Below are 24,084 nucleotides of genomic sequence, written 5' to 3' on the forward strand. Positions count from 1 at the left end.
GGGCCCTCTAAAATATAACTAAATTGGGTCACGGGGAGAAGTGGGAAGACCCAGGGGCAAACTGAAGCCTCACACCTGAAACCTGGTCGTGGTCAGTGCTGGGTTCCCGCCCTCAAGTCCCAGGTGAGACGGGCTTGTTAGCAGGAGCGGCGTCTGCAAACACGGGCAGAGTTCAACGTCATTCAGGGGAAGTGTGGCATCAACACTGTCCTGTGGTCCCCAAGGGGTCCATCCTGACAATACCTGCTGCCACTTCATGAGCAGTGACTAAAAGTTCTCTCACAAAATTCCCCAATAACCCCTATAAAGTGCTACTGTTCCCTCATTGTATAGTTGGAGAGACTGAGGCTTGGCCGAGAGGAGCTCAGCAACTCGTCCACCACGGTGCAGGCACCGTGAGCCACCTGGCCAGCTCCTCGGAGCAGCCGCACTCCTCCAGGAGGCTCAGGAGGGGCCTACGGAAGTCCTGCTGCTTCTCGATGCAGGTCACAGCTGCCATCCGTGGGCAGAGGATGAGTTTGGGGTGGTCCCGGAAGACGCTGATCTGCACACAGCCATTACTGAGGTGCAGGACAACGACACCACGGGTACGAAACCAGGGACACAGGTCAGGTAGTCAAGTTAGCTCATCACCTTCCCGAGCAGTGACGCTGCAGTAATTCCAGAAATCTCTCACGTAATTCCAGAAATACTTAAGGAGGGGGGGGTCTTCTTCATCAAGGAGTGGAAATGGAAACCCACGGTGAGGTAGGACTCTACCACCATGTCCTGTACCTGGCAGGCTGTCACTGTCCTCGTAGAGGATGAGGCACATTGAGTCATTGAAGCACACCCTCACGCTGTGGTCACACAAGCTGACACCTGAGGCCCTACTTGTCCAAATAGTCCCCCCATTTGCTGACCAGAATATGGGGGTGCAGGCGGGATCCTCAGGCTCCTCTTGCCGCACCAGTTCCTGCTCTGAGGGCGTGGAGACACTGACGCTGTGTAGCTACTGCCGCATGTCACCAAGGTGGCAGTCAGTCCACCACCTGGCTGGTCTCCCTGATCACTGGGGCTGCTGGGGCATGGGGTCTTCCCTGCCTTTACTGACGACTGTGAAAGGCATCCAGTTGCTGGGGTCCAGGCTGCTGGCAGTGATTAAAAACCTGGGTGCAATGATGAGGCTGATGATGGGGCGACTGTGGGGTACAGCCAGAAGGAGGGAACTCGTCTGGAGCAGCCAATGAACGGTTGGCAGGCTGTGGGGTCTGCCGGAAGCGTCTGCTGGATGAGGGTTGTGGCCACGGGGTTGATGTGTTTGAGAATCCTGTGTTCACTCTTCTTGATACAGGGGTAGGTCTCTTTTAGGCAACAAGTCTCAAAAGGTGGTTTGCCCACTAACAAGGAACACATGACGCACCCAAGGATCACACGTTCCCCTGGAAACTGCCCTTTCTTGCTCAGCACCTATACAATTGGAGGTTCCACACAGGGTCATATTTGACTTTGGTTGCCAGTGCAAATCCCCTATTTTCACCTCCAGACCCTCACTCTGAAAGAGTTTGCCCTGCTTGAGGTCCGGGTAAATGACCCAGTTTCCCGGCAGATACTGGCAGCAGGTGGCAGCGGGCCTCGGGCACCATCAGTGCTTTCCTCTGCTAGTGCAGCTCCAGAATCATGAACCACAGTCGTCCTCAAAAACGCCGTGGAAGCCTAAGACGTAATGGTGGGAGAGGCCGCGGTGAAAGGATATCTCCATGGACATCTTCAGCTACGGCTTGAGCAATGGCGACTTAGGGACAATCTTGTTTGCAAACACCTCCATGGTGTCCGTGTCCAAGATCTCCAAGCACTTGATGAAGCCGCCCTCCCCCAGAAAGCGCCCGCAGACCGCACAGGTCCACTAGGACCTCCTGCATCGCTTTCGCTGGCGGGGCGCCTGCCAGGGCCGTAGGAGCTGCTGCCCCCTGGTGGACTGGCGCCTGCACCATTTTCCCTGCAACCGCCACTGCACTCTTGTTCCCAGGATCTGATCAGTGGACCTTGTAGGGTCTGGGTGAAGTGCGCTTGAACGTTATAAAAGCCTCCTTTTTTTTTTTTCTTTTTTAAATTGGGGAAGAAGGGGACATGGAGTAGCTGAGGTCCTCCAGATGCCGAGGCCACCCCACCCCATGCCTCTTGCCTCTGGGCCCCAGGGGTTCATTTGCTGGAGCAGAAGGGGAGTGGAGGCAGACCCTGGTAGGGAAGGTGGCTTTATCAGATTAACTGGTAAAAATGCCCAGTCACCCAGCCCCCGGGAGCAAGGTGACCCAGCAGCCTGTGTACACGGTGGTTTCCAGCTGGTGGGTGGTTGTTTTTCCTCCAAACCCTTGGCCAGCCCTGCATCTCACCAGAGGGCTGTGGTTTGGGGAATGTTTTGACTTGAAACCTTTAGGCCCAGTGGTGGTATTCAGAGCTGTGAGGCCTTTCTGTGCCAAAGGAAAAATAAATGGCCTATTTAGAACCAGTTAACAATCCACAGTGTAAGGAACAGGCAACAATTCTGTTGCTGAAATGTGGGCTTTCTGAGGGGAGCCCCAAGGGGAGCTGGCTGTGTGGTAATGGTGGCCCCTGAAATGCATATTCCATCTACAAGACCCCCTCTAGTGGCAGCAATGCTTCCAGAAAATGGTGGCTCTGCCTTGGACTTTTCTGGGCCTCTCCTCAGCCCCTTCCCAGAACACTCTACTCCTGGGGCCTGTGATGGCCTTGGGCTGTGAGTGAGACCACTTTTCCTAAACTAGATGCACTTAGTTCTGGACAGAAGGGTGTCTATTTGGAAATGTCTGAAATAGCTTCTCTTGGGCCTGAGTTGTGAGGTTTTACCTGACCATGGCAGACAGACAGGGTTCACCTGAGGAAGGAAGTTGGCTTTCCTCTCAGGACAAAACGGCAGCCCCTACAGCCTTGGATACAGCAGTCCAGGGTGTTTCTGTCACCAGAACGATGCTTCATTTCATTGTCTCTTGGGATCAGAAGAGAAGGAGAGAATCACAGGCTTCTAAACACTCAACCTATTTGAAAACGGATCAGTTTACGGAAATCCCAAAGCTTGTTTCAAAAATTAACTACAATTAGGAATGGTGTTCATCTGATTTTATCAAAATGAACAAAATCCTCATTGGTTTTTGTATAGAAATTTACAAAATGGTTCTAAAATTTATAGAGCCATACAAAGGATCTAGAATAGCAAAAACAATTCTGAAAAAGAAAAACAAAGTTGGAAAACTAACGCTACCTGATTTGAAGACTTTACTGTAAAGCTACAAGAAGAAAGATAACGTGGTCTTGGACACACACATAGTGTAGGCACACAAGTACAGACAGATAAATTATGGAGAGTTCAGCTTTAGACCCACATGTTTATGGGAGGGACAGAGGGAGGAAAGGAAGGCGGGGAAAAGGAAAGAGGGCAAGATACTAATCTTGAAAATATCCACACATGGTGGAGGATTAGTCAAGGTCCCCGTATCCTGCCTGGGGGGGTTCAGCTCGCTGCAGAAGCAGGAGACCTGGGAGCTCCCTGGTTGGCCACCACCTAGCTGTTTGACCTTTGTCAGGCCACCTAACCTCTCTGGGCCTCAGTTTTCTCATCAAACTAAGGGGGTAAGACCAGATGAACTCTATAATTCCTTCGGTTCTGATTTCAAGGGTACCACAGTTCTCCCAGCCACGGGAGCCTTGGCCCCCACTCAGCATCCAGGAACTCACCACCAGGGCTTCCTGCATTTGCCATGCCCGGGGCCCACCTGCCTGGTCCCCTGACCTCATAGCCCCAAGCTGGAGGGAGCCCACAGCAGCCTCATTATACGGCAGTGACAGTCAGAGTCTTGCCCATGGACCCCACCAAATCGCTTTCACTGAGGATTAAACTCGCTTGGCTTCTCTTTAGAGATTCACCAGCTATTTTCTGTAGCTGGCCCTACATTCCCATACATTGCTAAAGTCCAGACGGCCATGTCTTTGGATCATCTTTACCGTCTTCTTGAAACCCTCATTAAAGTCCTCCTTCTACCCACTGTGGGAGAGGAGTCCCGCCAGGCCGTGGGGAAGCACCGCCCTTCCCCCCACAAGCAGCCCCTCCCCTTCACCTAACTGGGGAGCAACCTCCATGAACAAGGACGCACTCTGGGCTCAAGCAGAGCATCTGGGTATCCTTGGGCCTGTGCCATGGTGGGTGAGGGCCACAGTCTCTCCTCACATTCCTGCCAGTCTAGTAGGAAACGCAGGGAAGAACTCACTCTGGGGGAGGGTGCAGATAAATAACAGGAGTACACATCCCACTCCTAACTGAAACCTCTCTTTCATCTCCCAATAGAATAGAAACCGTACACGGGCATGGACCTTTCCTGGCTCACTCCCCGCTGGATTTCCTGCACTTCACGCTGTGCCTGGCACATAGTAGGCATTCAGGAGACATCTGTTGGTTGAATGAATGAATGTCGTGTTTTTGACGTAGCCCCAGCTCCTAGTACAGCACTTGGCTCAGTAAATTCTTGCTAAAAGAAGAAGGAATGAATGAAGGGGGGATCAAGGCAGGCCCCTGAAGCGGCGGTTCTCCACCTGTGGGGCGTGACCCCTTTGGGGGTCGCCCGACCCTTTCACAGGGGTCGCCTAAGACCATCGGAAAACAAAAAGATACTTGCATTACGATTCATAACAGTAGCAAAATTACAGTTATAGAGTAGCCACAAAAATCATTTTATGGTTGGGGGTCACCACAACATGAGGAACTGGATTAAGGGGTCGTGGCATTAGGAAGGTTGAGAACCGCTGCTCTAAAGGAAGAATCATTGTTAACCAAACAAAGGATGCAAAAGGAAAGGGGCAAGTGACCCAAGAGCAGAAAGGGTGACATTTGCAAAGGCAAGTGAGAATGTGGAGCTTTCGGGAAACAGCAACTTGTTGGAAGGCCCAACATTTTATCTGAAAATGAGCTTAAATAACATTTTGCAGGAAAGTATTAGAAGACCACTTGGGTTTTCTCGTTTCTTTCCCCTGTACCACCAACTTATCGGCTTTAGATCATTAAAAAGTCACAGGACCCTTGTATTTCCACTGTATTAATTACAACTTTTTCTTGTTTGCAAGTGACAGAAAATTAATTCAAACTAACTCAAGCAAGAAAAGTAGCAAGAGTAGGAGCTGGTTCTGTTATTCTGTGTGTGTGTGTGTGTGTGTGTGTGTGTGTGTGTCCGTCTGTCTATCTATCTAATCTTGGCTTTCATTTCTTCTGGAGCAACCTTATTCTTTCCTGCAAACAGCTTCCTCTTTCAGTCAGGGAAGCAGGCTTCCATGGCCCCAGCAGCTTTAGAATCATCCATATAAAAATCCCAGGAAAACACTTTGATGGGTTCTGCTTGAATCACATGCCCACCTGAGACCAATCCCTGTAACTATTGGCCAGGTTGAACCAAACGCCCTTCCATGCCAGATAGCACCGTCACTGACAGGTCCAGGAGAATGAAAAGAGTGTTCCCCCAAAGGGAAAAACCAAACCACACATCACCCACATCAGCCTTACAGATGTCCCAGGCAGCCAGGTGCGATGTGTGGATATGTGGTAGCCAGGTCCTCATTCAGCATAGAAGAAGGTAAAACGTCCAATATAAGCATTTTCATGTCTTACTGCAACCTTCCTTGGGCCCCAATTTCTTCATCTGTAAAGTGAGTATATTGGGCTAAATTAATCTTTAAAGGCCCCTTCCAAATATGACATTCTAGCATTTTCAAGATGTGTACATGTAAAGTCTTGCTAACATCTTGGATAATGGAAATGTCTGTTTCCTTGGCTGATGAATTCATGAGGTAGGTTTGGATGTTTTATCATTGTTGTTCTCAGTCATTTCAAAAACGCTTACTCTATTGTTCAACAAAGGAATCTAATCTTTCTCCCAAAGTCCATTTTTCAGTCTCATTCAGAAACTCGACTGTTTGAATCATCACTTTTGGAAGGAGATATTTGGGGTAAAGGACTTTAGATCGATCCCAATTTTAAATTCTTGGGCCCAAACCTTTTATTGTTTCTAATTGGTCCTGGGAGCTGCAGGAAGGCACATTGTTACTCCCTCAGGTTATCTGGGGCCCACTTGACCTTGGTAGAGAATATTCCAGGCTGGGTTCTCGGACCCTGGAACTGTTTTGTCTTTCTTGAGTCTCCACGATGTAGTCATGGAGTCAGACACAATCACAATCGCTGACACATCAGCCCTTCACAGCGGCGGAGGACTCTGCCTCGTCAGGCACACCCATCTACCCCACCCCACCCCAACAATCCTGGGCCAGAGCAGGACAGGTGCAGCAGAGAGGGCACAAAGGAGGAGAATGACATACTCACAGTCAACAGCTTGTTGGTAAGACTTGAAATTAAAATCTAGGTTTTCCAGCATCCGGCCTCTGTCTCCTTCACCACGGTCATTTTCTGTCTCTGCTTCACCTCCAGCCACGTTCAGAACTTTGTTCTCCAAGACCTAAAACCAAGCCCAACACTTCCTCCTCCTTCTCAGCTCCCGAGGTCTGCTTGGGAGGGCCATGACCCTGACTGCCAGCCATCCTGAGCCTTTGAACCTTGCCTCCCACAGGCATCTTGAGTTGGCACTGGGACTTCCGGGCACCTGCTCTCTTTGCAGAGAAAGCCCTTTCCTTGACCCGAGCCTAAAAATCTGCGTGTTCAACTCTGAGAGATCCTCTCACACAGCCAAGCCTTTGTTTGACTCTGAGGCCTGCCTCGTCTCACATGTGTCTGGGCTCTGTCTGAGGCCCACCCCACCCCGCCCCGAAGCCCCGCCACCTCCACACAATGGAGGACCTGTGTCTCTTTCACAGCCCTGAGGATGTCACAGCTCTAACAGCGGATGCTGGGGCTGCCTGCCAACCCTCGAGGCTGTGGAAGTCTTCACAGGGTGGCTGGTGTGACTTGTAAGGTCAGAAGTCAGGCTAATCCTGGGCAGCAGGGACTGCCACCTGCTTGTTTCCTAGATCACTGGCTCAGGTAGGAGGTGATTTGATGCTCCCTGAACTCCTCCTCACACCCAGCAGAACCCTCTTCCTCAGAGATCACAGCTTTTCTCTATGGACTTGAGGGCAAAGCCTGATATAACCAAAAACGTTCTAACTTGAGAAGACCTGATTGTCCGGCCAATCATTTTTCCAAAAAGTGTAGTACAAACCATAGCCATCTATCTATCCATTTCTTTTTTTCTTTTTTTTTTTTAAAGATTTTTATTGGGGAATTGGGGGGATGGGAACAGTGCTGGGGAATTGGGGGAAGGGGAACAGACAAGTTGCTGTCATTTTGTTCTTCAGTCTAGTTGTGGATGACGTTGCTTCACTGGCCCAAGTTGGCACCATCATTGCACTCTTCCCAGGTGAGGCAGATCAGTCGCCGGCTTCTGGACGGCTGCTCACTGCAGCTGCTGGCTGCTCACGCTGGCTGCTGGCTACACACAGTAGCCCAAGGCAACCCACTGCCACAGGGGCTGCAGCCTACGCCATCACCAGCGACTCACGGCAGCCCAGCTCCAAGTTGAGCTGTTGTTCAGCATCTTAGCTGTGGAGGGCAGTGTCACTGGCCCTCATATGTGGGATCCGAACCGGGGTCCTCTGGCATCCCAAGCCAGCTCTTAACCAACGCGCCACTCGGCCGGCCCCTATCCATTTCTTAATGTATCCTTTCACTCATAAAAATATTGGACATTCTTACTGTATTCCAAGCAAATTAATGAAGCTGGCATGCTTATCTAGTACATTCATTTTCCAAGCAGCCTTTCCTAGAATATCTATTTTAATTCAATGGAGTAGCACACAGAGCCCTCAAGGGCTCACTGCTCATGACCCTGCCCCCACTGAGGCCTTCCCTTGGTGACTGGTACTGCAGCTAACTATTAGCACTGGACTAGGCTTGGACCGAATCAGAGTTTCTTCTCTACAGCCCCATCCAGATCTCCCAATCCATCAGCCCTTCTAGGCCCACCCTTTCCCACAGCATGCCTTCCTCACAGGCTACTTCACAAGCAGCCCAGTGTGTCTTTTCCTGCTGACGCTGGCCTCATGAACATGATAACCAGGTTAACCTTCCCAGCAAGGCCCTGTGACCAGCTTGGCACTGACTCAGAAATGGGCATTAGTTTTCCATTCTTCATAGGATGTTTTCAGTTGTCCGTCAAGTGCTTGTTGAGTACCTACCATACACCAAGGACTCAGGCAGACTCTGGGGATGCAACCGTGAGAAACACATAATTGCAGTCTAGATGGGAAGATAAAAATGAGCAGGGAAAAACAGTAAGTGTGATTGGCACTATACCAGGAGTGGACAATAGGAGCACCTAAGCCGTCCTGGGAGAAATTTGTCAGGACAGGTTTCCTGACAGTGAGACAGGTAACTTGAATAAGAGCTCCCTTGCCGGCACTCAAGGTCTGTGTCCCTTTATCCTCCAAGCTGTGACCCCTAAGACTGCTTGCTCTGAGTATGCCATTCCTCCACCAGCTTCAACACCTTATCCCACCCAACTTCCTCCTTCCTCCTCTATTCGGAATTGTATCCCCACGTGTGGAACTTAAATCTCCAACTAAATGATAAATTCTGGCAGGGCAGGTCCAGCAGTCTTTAAGCCAAATCTGGCCCCATGGTCTGCATAGGATTCGTCCACACGATGTATTTTAAATGTTTGAATTAGGTACTTTGGCAGAGACCCTCAGTGTTGTAGCTGGGCAGTGGTTACTCAGCTAAAGGCGACATTTTCCTACCAGTCAGAAGACAGGCACATGGGAAACTGAGGTGGGCCACTTCTGAGTCTGGGCCTCAGTGAGCTGTGCATGTTCTCCCCTACACCCTCTTCCTTCTTCTGCCAGCTGTCACCCAGACATGGCTGTGGCCCCACTTTGACCATGACCCGCCAAAGAAATCAATATCCAAGTTCCTTAAGCCATTCTATTGTTGGCTCTCTTTGTTAGAGCTGCCTAGCCTTACGCCGTTGAATACACTTGCCAACTTGTCAGCCTTCTGGCTTCCATGGGGTAAAAAATGGAAGATCTAGCAACACTGTGCCTGCAATCCTGAGGGTGACAGGTAGCTGGTGCTGAGACCCAGTGAGTCGCAGACCCCATGGACCCTGGTGAGGCTGGTGAGCCAGTGGCCCTGCCACACCCTCTTACTCTTGCTTTTCTGACCCTTCACTCTTTCCCGTGAATTGCCTGGATTACAGACAGCTGTGTTTTCAGAAGCATTTGCACCTGAGTAAATGCCTCAGTAAGTCCGGATCTTCTTTCAGGAGTTTGTACTGTTTTAAAACAGATCTCAACCTTGGTTTGGGACCTAGATTACACCCAGTGCTTCTCCCATAGCAAATATTCTATAGCATCTCTTTACATTCCTGAAATTAAATGAAAATTACCTTCACATGATTCTAAAAGTCAGTATAAGCCCTAATGGAAATATAAAGGAGAAGTAAAAGGAAAGGTGCTTATGATATGTGTTTCAAGAAGTAGAGGTTTGGCAGCAGCCAGCATGAAGCAGTCAGGTAGTCACGTGCCTAAATATTGGGTCTTCGGAAAAGTCATGACGCATGTTTGCAACTGACAGCACTAGTTCATTTTTGGAAATACTAGAGTCATTCACATCTATGTTATTGCTATGTCATTTGACAACTGACATTTCTAGCTTCATTTAAAAAAAATATTGAATGATTTGGTTGAATTTTGGAGATTTTACAACAAGTTGAAGATGGAAGACCAAACTGTGCATCTTCGCCATATTTTACTGTTTTATTTCCATAAAGGGAAGAACGCACATCAAGCTTGTGAAAGTTGCATAAAGTTTACAGTGACGATGCTCTACAAGAACGTCAGTGCCAACGATGGTTCACGAAATTCCGTGCTAATGATTTTGATCTCAACGACGCTCCTAGGTCAGGGAGGCCCACTGAGGTCGATGACGACAAAATAAAGGCATTGATTGAGTCAAACTCACATTACATGACACAAGAGACTGCAGAAACATTGAACATCCATCATTCAAGTGTTCACGCCCACCTGAAGAAGCTGGGATATGTAAGCAAGCTCAATATTTGGGTTCCACATGAACTCAAAGAAGTTCTTTTGACGGCGCATATAAACATCTGCAATATGCTCATTAAACATGAGGAAAATGATCCTCTTTTGAAGCGACTGATAACTGGTGATGAGAAGTGTATTGTTTACAACAATGTGGTGTGCAAACGGTCTTGGTCCCGACATGATGATTTGCATCAAACGACATCGAAAGCAGACATTCATCAGAGGAAGGTTATGCTCTCAGTGTGGTGGGATTTTAAAGGTGTCATGTTTTTCAAATTCCTACCAAGGAGCCAAACAATCAATTCGAATGTGTACTGTTGGCAATTGGACAGTTTGAACGAATCCATCATCCAGAAACATCCAGAGCTCATTAATCATAAAGGAGTTGCGTTCCATCGCGACAACACGAGACCACATACAAGTTTGATCACCCGTCAAAAATTATTGGAGTTTGGATGGGATGTGTTGCTACACCCACCATACTCGCCTGATCGTGCACCATTAGACTTCCACTCGTCTCGCTCTCTTCAAAATTCCTTGCGTGGTACAATATTCAATTCAGATGAGGCTATAAATCAGCACCTTGTTCAGTTTTTCGCAAATAAAGACAGGTCCTTATATGAACAAGGAATTATGAACTCATTGAAAGATTGCAAAAGGTTATCGAACAAAACGGGCAATATGTTATTGATTAATCTTTGTTTTTTATATAAATAAATGACCTTTGAAAAACATAGACAAAATACGTCATGACTTTTCCAAAGACCTGATAGAAGCTCTGTGAACTTGACTATCGCAAACCCAGATTGCTGTAGGGGTGTGATGTTTGGTAACTCACATACCACAGGTGGCATTGCCACCAGGGATGTGATCTTTCCAAAAAGTGAACAACTCTTGGTAAAGTGCCAAACTAAACAAAATTTAGTCTTTCCTTGATTTCCATAATAGTTGCCTTCCTATAAAACTTCATGAATTTGAAAATATGCACCAAATACTTTATGAGTAAAATGGAGTACAGACGCAAGTCATTACGAACATGGTCTTCACTCAGGAATGCAGTGTGGGCACCCAGCAATTATGGAGGCAGTCGTTGATTGGGGACACCACCCAGGGCCTTTCTGGCTGTCAACACAATCCCAACTCAGCCATTAAGACCACCAAATACATCCACACTTTTCCAAAGGCCCCCTTCCAGCAGATTTTCTCCCAGTGAGAATGGCCACCTCAAGTCAAGAAGACACACAGAGACAGGAGGTGATATGGAAGCTTTTTCTGAATATGACTCTAAGTTTTTCCTTCATAGCTTGCTGAAAATGAGGCATCACCTCAACTTGATTTTCTGTGACTACCTGGACTTGTTAGGCTTTTGTTCAGCAAAGGAATCGGACGGGTCGTAAAAGACCATGGTGGGCCTGCAATGTGAGTGTGCTTGCTTTTTCCCTTCGACTCCGGGAGAAAAGAGGAGGTGGCCTTCTCTCCCCTTCTCTTCCCTTCTCTCCAGCAAGATAAGGTTTATCTGGGGGCCAGCCAGGTGGCGCAGTTGGTTACAGTTCATGCTCTTAACAACAAGGTTGCCGGTTTGATTCCCGCATGGGATGGTGGGCTGCAACCCCTGCAACTAGATTGAAAATGGCGACTGGACTTGGAGCTGAGCTGCACCCTTCACAACTAAGATTGAAGGACAACAACTTGACTTGGAGCTGATGGGTCCTGGAAAAACATAATGTTCCCTTCCCCAATTCCCCAACACTGTTCCCTTCCCCAATTCATCAATAAAATTAAAAAAAAAAAAGATAAGCTTTACCTGTTGATTTCTGTTTTTAAAAAGGAGGTATAAATGGAGCAAGTGACTGACACCGAATGAAATTCAGATCCTCCTATTCCTCTCATCTCCTGCCTATTAATAGCCTCTTGGAATGAGTCACATTGAGACATTTATTCACTGCTTCTAGGAGTGCCTGAACCCAAAATAGTTCTTGAGCCATTTTTCTTTACTGCTGTGATGCTGGACAGCCAAGATGAACACTATTTCTCACAGAAGCATGCCTGTAAATCAGGTGTCACCTGGGCCAGACTGCAGCCCACAGTCAAAACACCAACTGGACCCTCACAAACTTAGAAAACTGAGGTGAATAAAGGCTTCATTTTCTGGACTCTCCCCTGAGACCAGCCTCCTGGCTTCTCTTCATTGAAGAAACCCTCCATTTTCTCCACAGGCCTTGGTGTTGTCTAAATTCTTATATGGTTTCATAAATGGCTTTTGGACAAGTGCTGCTGTGCTTACAGGGTGCCATGAAGGGACAGAGAGGGAAATTGTTCTTCCTGTCAGGACCCTGAGGCCAGGGTCTGCTCCTCGCTGGCCCTCCGATCCTAATCCCCTCTGAGCCTCACGTTCCTCATTTCATGCTGTCCAACCACCTCATTTCCTCCTCTGTCTGAAGCCATTTTTAACTGTCTGGGAAGGATCTGACCTGACAAGACAATTAAATATTAATACTGTGATGGAAGAGTCTGTGTGCAAATCAATTAAAAATAGGACATGTGGAGCTGAAACATTTTCTATCTATTTTTCTTTCTGTCAGGAAAGCTCTCGCCCTGTGGCTCAGACCTCAATGCTCTCAGGCTGGCATTGACCCTGAAGATGGCCACAGCTGCTGGCTGGGTAGCTGGTCACCACCCTCCTGGGGGTGGAGGCAGGTGAAGGCACTAACGTGGCCTTTCTCCTGCCATGAGAACAAGTGGTGACCCTGTGCACAGACCCCTCCTCTACCAAAGTCTTCTTCAGGACGAGCTGCCACCCTCTTTGGGCTCCAAAAGTTGTGCCAGCCTTCATCAGATGCTTTGTAATTCTTTGCTTTTTGTGTTTGGTTGTTTGTATTGCGTCCTAGAATGTGAGGGAATGCATTAAGGGCAGGAACCACCCTCTTCATCTTTCCACGCAGATCCCCACCCAGTGCCTGGAACCTGGTGGGCAACTAATAACATTTGAGCCATGAATCAACAGGGCCATGAGTCTGCCACTTTGTTGCTACTTCTTTGTTTCCAATGGTAAACCTGTTGAATGATAATTTAAAACTTAATTCTTCTACCCTCTTCCAAGTCAACTTGAGGTGGCATGTGGGTGACAATAGAGTATACCCTGAGAAAGTCCAGGACAAATGAGAATTTATTTCTCTAAAGAAACAGAGTGGGCAGGTACTCCTAGACCCCTGAGATGAGCTGATCATATCATCGGTAGGGATGGAATTTGGATCTAAGCTTTCTAGAAGCCCAGGCCAAAAGGGGGAGACATTGTCATTCAAATGGCTTTTATTCGCTCACCGAAAAGAACGCCAGTTGGTCTCCAAAGGCAAACTTTTCCCAAACCGCTACAATTCAAGGGGGATTTGCTCTGTGAATCCTTAATAGAAATCCTAAAGTGTCATTTTGCTGTTCCCCAAAGAGGCCACACTCCTTCCTGCCACAGAAGTTGTCCCTCTGCCTGGAATGTTCCACAGAGCTCCTCAACATGCGCCTCTCTACTCAAGCGTCCCCATCACAGCAGCCACCCCTGTCTCTTCTCCCCCGGCCTGCCCCCTCCTGACACCACCTGCCCCACCTAACCATTTCATGTGCTTGCACATTGTCTGTCTTCCTCCCTTCACAAGGCCAGGGTTTTGTCTGTTTTGTTCATTGCTGTATCCTCAGGCCCTAGAAGAGCACTTGGTCCCTAGCAGGCATTACATATATATTAGCTGAATTGGGAATCAAGGAAATATTCTCAACCAGGGTTTGAGGAAACACAGAAACTCTGTTTTAAAAAGGGACTCCTCTGAGGACTTAGATACCATGTTCTAGGTCCTTTGCTTTCTTATAAAACAATTTTATACAGGGATAGAACAGGGAAGATCTGTAAATGAATGATATTATTGAGCTCCATGGTCTGTCATCTGTCTTGAACATCAGGGGCCTAAGTGAGCTTTGACAAATCTTCGCTCAGGGTCCGTCTTTTTTACTCTCTATATACCGGGGGTGCCAAAAAAATGCATACAAGTGGACACTTTGGTCAACGTTGCTCAAGCAGTAGTTTGTGTTAATCAGAAGTGTCTGGATGTTGATGGTAACCACTTTGAGCACCTCTTGTAACTGCAGAAATCAAACATGACTTGTATCCATCTTTTGTTATCGGTATATATTGAGTATTACAATTTTAATACAGTTTTCCTTTCTTAAAATATGTATACATTTTTGGGGCACCCTCTGTATTTTATAGTCAAGGTTCTCACTGTCTCGCTATGTTGCCCAGGCTGGAGTGTGGGGGCTACATACAGGCGTCATCCCACCCCCAGATTAGCATGAGAGGTTTGAATTGCTACTTTTCTGACCTGGGCTGCTTCACCCCTTCTTAGACAACCTGGTAGTCCACCACCCCTGGGAGATCACCATACTGATGCCGAATTTAGTGCCGACTCCCCACAGGCAAAAGGGGGCTCCTCACATGGCTGTGGACAGCTCCTCACTTGTGGCTGGCAGGAGGCTTCAGTTCTTCACCAGCAGGTGTCTCCAGAGGGCAGCCTGAGGGTCTTTCGGACATGGTAGCTGGCTTCCTCCACAGCAAATGATGCAAGGGAGAGAACCCAAAGGAAACCCCAATGCCTTCCATGACCTGATCTCGGCAGTCACACACTGTTACTTCCACCAATTCTATTTGTTCGAAGTGAGTCACTGAGTTCAGGCCATATTCAAGTGAGTGGGAATTAAGCTCTATCTCTTTAAGGGAGGAGAATCAAAGAGTTTGTAGACATATTTTAAAACCACTACATCATCTTATGTGAAGAAAATGGCCCCAGCAGGAGAAATGTATACAACAGATGTTACCAACTAGAGAAGTTCTCGATTGTATGAAAGGTGGCACAATGTGCTGAAAAAAAGTCATGGATTGAAAAATTAGACACCCCAGGACTCAAATCTCAAACACATCACTTACCAGCTGGATTAATTTGAGGACGACATTTACCTTCTCTGGGCTTCAGTTTTCCCTTGTTCAAAATGGAGACACTATTACCCAACCTGCTGACATGCTGTGAGAAAGACAGAAAATGTTAATCTGTCTTCTGAGCACACAGTAAGTACTCAAGTAATTCAGGTATCATTAAATGATGCTAAGACACTTCTGTGAATCCATAATTTTTTCAAGATTTACAAATCGGTATACTGTACAGTGTGGAAAATGATTTGGCTGCTTAAAGAAGATTGCTTAAGATGCACCACATAAATGCTAATAAACGTTTATCTGATACAGTGATTTTGGTCTGATATTCACCTTGTCCTTCTGGGATGGGTGTGTGTGTGTGCGTGTGTGTGTGTGTGTGTGTGTGTGTGTGTGTGTTCCTTGCCTAATTTTCCAAAGACTTTCAAATGGCTTACAAAAATATCAATTACAATTACAATTACAAAAGAAAGACATTAAAAACAAAAGTTAGAAACACAAATAGAAACAAACGGAAACCTAGGAATGTGCAACAAGTCAAAAGAGAAAAAAAGGCTAAAATGAGTGGGAAGGAAATAAGAATCATTTGAGTCAAATTTGGTTGTAAGCCAGAACGAGCAGAAGCCATGATCAGTGTCGTAAGGATAGACAAAACCCTTTCCCTAGGACCTGATTCTGAAAGGAGTGTCTCCTGAGGAAGCCATGATAGAGCACACGGGGTTGTAGGGCCGCCCCTGTGGAAGGTCCAGAACTACTTGATAAAGAAAGCTTTTAGCATCTCACAAACTCCCAAGGGCATGACCTCAAGGCATCACCAATAATGGCAGCTCTGCAGGGGCTGAAATTGCTCAGTACATCTGGAGGAATTAATGGAAAAGGGCCTCCATATCTTCTGTCCAAATTAAGATGATAAAAACCATGGTGTGAGTTTTTGTACATTTACCAGGGATCAGGCAATAGGCTGAGTGCTTTACTTGTATGAGCTAGGTTAATCTTCACAAGACCCTAGGAAATAGATACTACTCTTAGCCCCATTTTGCAGATGGAGAAACTGACACACAGAGACACTGGATAACTCAGATAGTGAACAGGAGGGTCAGGACATAAACCTGCACAACCGGAGCCTGCCCTTCAAACACCCCACCACGGAGCCTGCAGTACTGGGGGCTGAGATGAGAGGGGACATGGGGAAGGAAGGCTGGAAGGTGGGGTGAGGCCCTCAAGCAGGGGCTGCCACAAGGTGGCCTGTGGACACTGGCTCATGCAGTGTTGATGGAGGGCCCTTAGGATGACAAGGAGAGAGCGCCACCACCCTTCATAATTCATCTAAAACCGTAGTTTTGCCCCACTTGTGTTAGCTTTGGGACTCACACAAAACAGTACAAAGGCATTGCAATCGCCTGGGGGCCACAGATATGGCTCTTAGGTAGATGCACCCATAGACTAAATCCATCATCAAATAAGATCAGAAAAGGCTTCAAGATCCATTAGCTCTGGGACATCCCATGGTCATGAAATCCATTTAGTGTCCTAATTTACCCTGGCATTTCTCAAATTTTGTTTTGTTGAAACATGTGTTCACATCCTGCAGATGGAGGCAAATGCTGGCCGAGCCCATCTCAAAGGTCCCTTTCAGCTCACAGATGCCATGGTTTCAGGTCTACTTTAAAAAGGCAGCTGTAGAAACAAGGAATTGGAAGTCAGAATTCCTACACCTGATTCGAACTCTGCTTCTTGTTAATGGGGAAACCTGGGTAAAGGAATCTCTTGGAGCCTCGAATTTCTTCTCTGTAAAATGGGGATATTGATGCTATCTCACCGTTGTGCAGCTGTGAGGACCACATTAGGTAATGAATGCATGTTAAAACAATTTATAAGCTGGGCACAGCATCCTTATATTAGTTACTACCGTTATAAACTAAAAATAAAGCAAAACAAAACTCAAAGTCAAACCTGAACAATTTTATCACCTGGGCGTCTGCCGGGGGGCTGGTCTCCCACAGGCTTGCCTGCTCTTAAGACTTCAGAACATTGACATATAGTTTTTACATGGAGCAAATCCCTTGAATTCCCTCTTCCTCTTTTTTAGGTTGATACTTTCAATGTCGCTTCAATTTAGTATTTGGGTCAGGGAGGGAAAGAAAAACAAACAAATGATTTGTTCTACGCCACCAGCCTCTGGTTGAATGGGTTTGGGGCTTTGCATTCAATGCCAGAGGCTGGTGGTCACATTAAAAATAGAGCATAAGACAAAAGGAGACTCAGAAGCAATTCATAGGAGACAGCCAAATCCCACTACAGCAAAAACAACACACATGGTCGTAAGATAGGATTTTTCAGAGGGAAAAACAATCTGTCCTGATGTGTCTAGAGCAGCTCTCTTTCGTGGTAGAAAGAATGTTGCTTTTTCACACCCCAGGCTGGTACCTGGTGAGACAAAATCATCCTGGCTCAGGCAACACTTCCTTGTCTTCTGTACATAATAAATAAAATAATGTTATGCCATGAAAAAAAAATCCCATCCCAGCTTCCTCCACCTTGTTTGTTTATTTTTCTCCTTGGTCTTTGCTCAAACCATGACAGTCAGCTAGTTTAAAATAATACTTTCTGTTGTGCAGTGGTTGCAGTTTTTAAAGAATTTTATCTTTAATGATACAATGAAGCTAAAGGTCCAGGATTGAATCTGCATGATGTGACTTTCTAGTGATTTTTTTTTTTTGTAAGACTATTTCAGATTCTGATTGAATCTCTGACTTAACATTGAAGGATAGTCTCAGACAGGCTCGTGCTTAGCAGTCACTGGGAGTCCTCAGAGAAGGCATTACAGTTGTTAAGAAATGAAGTAGTCTCCTCCCTGGACAAGATGTGGCCCCGCAGGTACATAATGATGACAGCATGACTTGGAAAAGATGGTTTCCTGCATTTTATTCGATTTATGGCATAAAATCAAAAGCTCAGCTTCGGACTGGCCGAGTGGCATGTTGGTTACAAGTTGGCTTGGGACGCCAGCTCTGAGCATCAGGGCCCCGGTTCGGATCCCACATAAGGGCCAGTGATGCTGCGCCCTCTACAGCTAAGATGGTGAACAACAGCTCGACCTGGAGCTGGGCTGCTGTGAGTCACTGGCGACAGCGTAGGCTGCAGTGGTCTGGCCAACAGCTGGTGTGAGCTTTTGTGAGCTGCTGTGAGCTACCGTGAGTGGCCATCCAATGACCGGTGAGCAACTGCATCACCCGGGAAGAGCACAATGATAATACCAACATGGGCCAGTGAAGCGACGTCCTCCACAACTAGAGTGAAGAACAAAAAGACAACTTGTCTGTTCCCCTTCCCAGATCCCCCAACGCTGCTCCCTTCCCCGAATTCCCCTATAAAATCTTAAAAAAAACCTCAGGTTCTGCATTTCTAAAATGTCCTGGTGGATGACATTCTGTCCACAACTTTTTTCCCCCAATTTTATGGAAAACGTAACATATTAGCAAAGGAGAGAAAATGTAACCTCTCTTGATTTTGCTGAAATCCAAAAAAGTTTTCTTCAGCAGCACCTGTTTGGGTAGACTTGGACAATTCTCTCTAAAATAAAAAAGTCCTATTAGTAAACCGTCCAGAAATGCACTCTCTGAAAAATTTGCAAAGGTTATTCTGCTGTTTCATCACTTGCTGATTTCCCCCAATTAATTCCATATTCTATTTTTAAACTGGTTCATCTTAAGATGACAAAGCAGCCCTTTGAGAATGATACAGAGTCCATTATTTTAATTTTTGCTTATTAAAAAACACTGCATAGCACTTTTTTTAAAAGATTTTATTGGGGAATTGGGGGAGGGGAACAGCGTTGGGGAATCGGGGAAGGGGGACGGGACAGACAAGTTGCTGTCGTTTTGTTCTTCAGTCTAGTTGTGGAGGACGTGGCTTCACTGGCCCTAGTTGGCACCATCATTGCGCTTTTCCCGGACGAGGTAGATCAGTCGCTGGCCTCTGAACGGCCGCTCGCGCTGGCTGCTGGCTACACATGGTAGCCCATGGCAAACCACTGCAGCAGGGGACTGCGGCTTACGCCACCGCCAGGACTCATGGCAGCCCAGCCCCAGATCGAGCTGCCGTTCACCATCTTAGCTGTAGAGGGCAGTGTCACTGGCCCTCATATGTGGGATCTGAACCAGGGCCCTCTGGCATCCCAAACCAGATCTTAACCAACGCGCCATTCGGCCGGCCCCGGTATAGCACTTTTGATTTTCCCGTCTTAATAAAAATACTCCTCCAACATGCAGATTATAATATACATGCCTAAATTTCTTTTTAAACTTTCTTTTTATTATTTCAGGGCTTTAAACAATCAGAACTTTATTTCTGAGTATGGTGTGAGATAGGGGTCCAACTTCCTTCTGGGTAGATAGCACATGATGGCAGCACCATTTACTACAGTGTATCAACCATCCTTTCCCTACTGGATTGAAATGTTACCTTTCTCATATAGTATATTATATTACTATCTATATCGAGATCATTTCTGGGCTCTTTAGGTTGTTCCGGGGATTTTATGGATCTTTAAAAATTCCTGTTCCATGGTTTGTATTACAATGGCATTAGCGAATGGTTTATTTTCTGGTAGGAAAGTCTTCCTTCACTACCCTTTCCTCATTGTTTTATGGCTATGTTTGGACATTTAATCTTCCACATGAATTTTATGATTATGTATCCAAATAAGTAAAAACACTACTTAGATTCCAATCAGAATTCTATTAGTTATACATGTGACTATTGAGGGAAATGGCGTGTTTTATGATCTGAAGTTTTCCCTTCCATGCTATACGTGTTTCGATATGTAAAGGTTTGGTGCGATTCCATTAAGAGCCAGTATGAGGTAGTCTGTACCTATGCGATCCGAGAGTGGTCAGGTCTAACACTGACTATGACACAGTGTCCTCTGGGCCCTACTTCCCTTTTGATGCCCCCAGCCCTTCCGAAAGTTCCTCCTAGTAGAATCACTGCATCACCATTGAGAGGGGGATAGAGCAGGAAAGGGGACCTGTGTCTCCCCCATGCAGCTGTAGGGGAGCAGTTAGCCTCAGCCTCCGGGGGTCCGCTCTTGCAGCATCAGCCTGGCTGCAGAGAGCCTCTCTGCCTGCTCATCCCCTCCCTGGGCCGCTCTCGTCGGGGGCCTGAGTGAAGCAGCTGAGGAAAACCCTGCCCACGTCACACAGGACAGCAGAAGTCTCTGCAGAGACCCTCCACCTGGTTGGCAGAGCCCTTGCTGGGCGTGTACTGAAATTCCTTCTGTGCCCTACACGCATCCTTCCCTGCCTTTCACAGGTGTTGCTGCTACTCCAGTAAATATCTTGAAGCTTAAACTCTGTCTTCGCTTCCACCAGAGAACCCAGACTGCAAGGCAGGACAAAGCGGGAGAGGAAGAATACAGCCTATCTCTAAGCACCTGGTGGGGTGCGCGGGTGGGTGGGGGGGGACTCTTAGAAATGATTGCCAGGGCCAAGTTCCTGTAACGAGGCAGGATGGAGTTGGGGCTCTTCTCAATTTGGGTATTAATCTAAATAAGATATTATTTGATATACCTGTACCCAATTTCCATATCCAGTCACAAATTGATTTCTCATTAATATACCTAAAAACCAAATGTTCCCTTTACCTTCGCCTGTTTCTTCCTTCTTTTCATGACATGCATTTCACCGATTCCTCCCTCTACTCCATTTCCACAGTCCCACAGTGCATGTTTATGTTCCCTGCCCCCAAATTCATACACTGAAATCCTAACTCCCAGGATGATGGTATTAGGAGAGGTGATCGGGTCATGAGGGTGGAGCCCTCAGGAATGGAATTAGTGCCCTTATGAAAGAGACCCTAGAGAAATTCCTCACCCCTTCCACCAGGTGAAGACACAGCAAACTGACAGCATCTATGAACCAGGACTCAGATCTCACCAGACACCAAATCTGCTGGTGCCTTGATCTTGGATTTTCCAGCCTCCAGACCTGTGGGAAATAAATTTCTGTTGTTTATAAGCCAGCCAGTCTATGGTATTCTCCTGTAGCAGCCCAACAGACTAAGACTTTTCTGCTTGAAGTCCCTTAAACTCCACCCATAAGCACACGGTGGAAAGTTCGCGAACTTAATTGTCAAACCTCGTGTTTATGTGACTACAGGTATATCATCCATAACAAATCAGGCAGTAGGCATCCCAGACAAGAGCCTTGAGCTGGGAGTCTAACACCCTTCATTCTAGATTTGGGGAACGTTCCTTACCTTCTCTGGACCCCACTTCCTTACCTATCAGATGAAGAAGGTGGGTCAGTGACCTGTGAACCCTTCTAGCACACAGACCCTTTGCCTCTGACCCGTGCCTGCTGGCTCAGTGTGGAACGTCGGAAGAGGACCTTCTGCGTGCATCCGTTCTTCAGCTCCTCCCCACAGCCTTCTCTCAGACAAGGATGTCTCTCCAACCCTCAGCTTCCTATTCACTCACATGAACAGGTCCTTGTCCCGCCAGGTGACAAGTCTCCCCTTTTCTTGCAGTCTCATCCTCCAATCCCGTAATTCATGTTTTCCTCCTCTGGTTTGCCCTTTTAAACTCCCCAACGCTTATGCTTCCTCTTTACAGTCAAAGCAAGAGCAATCACACCAGGATTTTAGCTCGCGCTTATCACATCCCATCTTTACAAAATCTAATAATTCTACACGAGCCTTCAGAAGCATTTTCTGTAGGGCTCTGTAGGGCACTTGGAGGAGCAGCAAAGCCATTCTTTGGATTGTCCCTGCCAAGTGGTGCGCTGGTAAAAATGTGTGTGTGTGTGTGTGTGTGTGTGTGTGTGTACCTATATGCAAATAAATAGCCCTGATTGTAGCATTTGCTGATTTCCGATTTTTGCAGTGTTAATACTCCCACCATGACAGATTCCAAACTACCAATGGATTCACAACCTTTAACAAGTAGCTTGCAAAGTCCCTGAGGATTTAACAATTGGCTGTTGGGAGTCCATGGGAGCTGGGTCCAGCACAACCTGGCAGGGCTATCCCCCAGCTCTGCAGGCACCCCCAAGCAGCAACCATCTGTTCTCTTGGCATTGTCATTGACTAACACAGTTTTGTCATCAGTGAGCACTCACCAGGGCCCACACTCTCCTGGGGACATCGCATACCTGATCTCATTGAACCCTCACAAAGTCACCTATCTCTATTGGGGATTACCACCCTCCACGTGGCCTGAGTGGGACATAAAACATAGGACACTACACCTGTTGGGCAAAGCAATGCATTCCCCCTGCCAAAAAACAAATGTATTCTTAACACAGTGGAGTTCCTTTAAGCATATTTTTTTCCAGTACAAAAGTAATAAACCACTTTGCAAAGAAAATCGGAAAGCAACCATTAATTTTTGTATGTCTTAAGAATTATTTGATGTCAGGGTGAAATGTTCAGGATATATTGCATTTTAAAAGTGAGATATAGTATAGTAGCATGCAATATTATACCAATGTTATTTTTTTAAAAAGCAAATATATTAATGAAACACTGGAAATAAAGAAAAAATGTTTTAACAGTCATCATCTCTGAACAGTGGGAAGTAAAGATTTTTCTTACTTTCGATTTTACAGTTTCTATAGTTTCCATAATGAATGTGTCAACATGTATTACAATTACAGTGAGAAAAACATAACATAGGATTTTAATTTGGAAAACATGAAAACGAAAACAAAACCCATTGCCTCACCCTTCAGACTCAACAGTTGCTCCATTCTAATTTAATGTAATGTTTTTGAAAGAGATTTAATTTAAGAGAAATAACAGCAGTAAGAATGAGCCTTGCAGTTCCCTCTCCAGGGAGGGATCGGGGACTCCCCTGCACCCCAACCCTCAAGGACCTTTTTACATTATCTCTCATTTTCACAAAAACCCTGCAAGATGCATAATATTAATTCCATTAGAGGTGATGAAACTAAGGAACTCATTCTCCATGAGGACAGGCACTGTCTCATATATCATTATGTCTTCACACAAAGGGTCTCTGTACAAGAGCCCTAATGGTTTACAGCATGGACTTCCGTCAGCCAGAATCAAGTTCTAGGCCCAGCACTGGCACTCTCTGGGTCTATCTCCACAGGCAAAGTATTGAACTAAGCTTCCATTTCTTATAAAACAAAGATTAAAAGATAATTTCCCTTGAAGGGTAGTTGAGAGCATTAAATGATATAGTGTTCAAAAGACCTTCCTTAACTCAAGGCCCAGTAAAAGTTAGCTACAGTCAGCCACAGAGGTGAGATTTGAACATAAATATACCTGGCTACGAAGTCTCTGTGAGGGGTTTCTTTGTCCAGGTCAAGGAGCACCACAGCACCTGCAACAGTCACCCACAGACATTTGTGTCTTACTGAGTAAGGGCTCTTGCTGGGAGCTGGGAGTGGGGAGCAGGGAACGGCCTCCAACTCATCAACCTTGTTGTCTACCAGGAATCAGGCTCCCTGGGCCTGGCAGGTGGGAGGAGGACAGGACGAGCTTTGCTCTGTCCCTACAAGGACTTATCCTTCTCCCCGGGTCAGGTGTCCTCCTTGCCGACCCAGCATCTCGACCAGCTGGATTTCACCTGCGTCCCTTCCTCTGGGGTCATCTCTGCCAAGCTGTCCGGACCTGATTTTCCCTGTTACACCTTCCTCAGGCCCCAGAAAATGTCAGAGCGCAAGCTGGGAACACGGACCCCCTGCGGGTGAACAGGCAGCTTTGAGTCCTTTGGTGTTGGGAGCAGCCCTGCCAATTAGCTGGTGCTCTGCCCACATGCCCAGGGAAGCAGGCCAGGCCTAAGCAAAATTAGACAATGAATGGGCTCCCAGAACGTTGAGGGGGCAGGAGCACCTGCTGTTCTCTCCCCTCTGGGCTGAAATTGGGGGCGGAAGTGGAGGGGGGAGTTTGCAGGGAGAGGGGGTCAAGCTGTGCCCTAGCTACAGGAAGTTCTTCCTTCCTCCACATTCCAGGTGCAGCAGCCCAGAGGAAGGGCCGAGCCGTGACTGGCCTCTCTCCAGGCCCAGGGAGCGCTG

General features: G+C 46.9%; 1 pseudogene; it reads right to left on the reverse strand.

Moving 5' to 3' along the window:
• Nucleotides 1–364: 364 nt before the first annotated feature.
• On the reverse strand, nucleotides 365–1,973 carry LOC109379103 (serine/threonine-protein kinase PLK1 pseudogene; annotated as a pseudogene).
• Nucleotides 1,974–24,084: the final 22,111 nt, after the last annotated feature.

This window comes from Hipposideros armiger, unplaced genomic scaffold, assembly GCF_001890085.2.
Source record: "Hipposideros armiger isolate ML-2016 unplaced genomic scaffold, ASM189008v1 scaffold_22, whole genome shotgun sequence".
NCBI classification, from domain to species: Eukaryota; Metazoa; Chordata; class Mammalia; order Chiroptera; family Hipposideridae; genus Hipposideros; species Hipposideros armiger.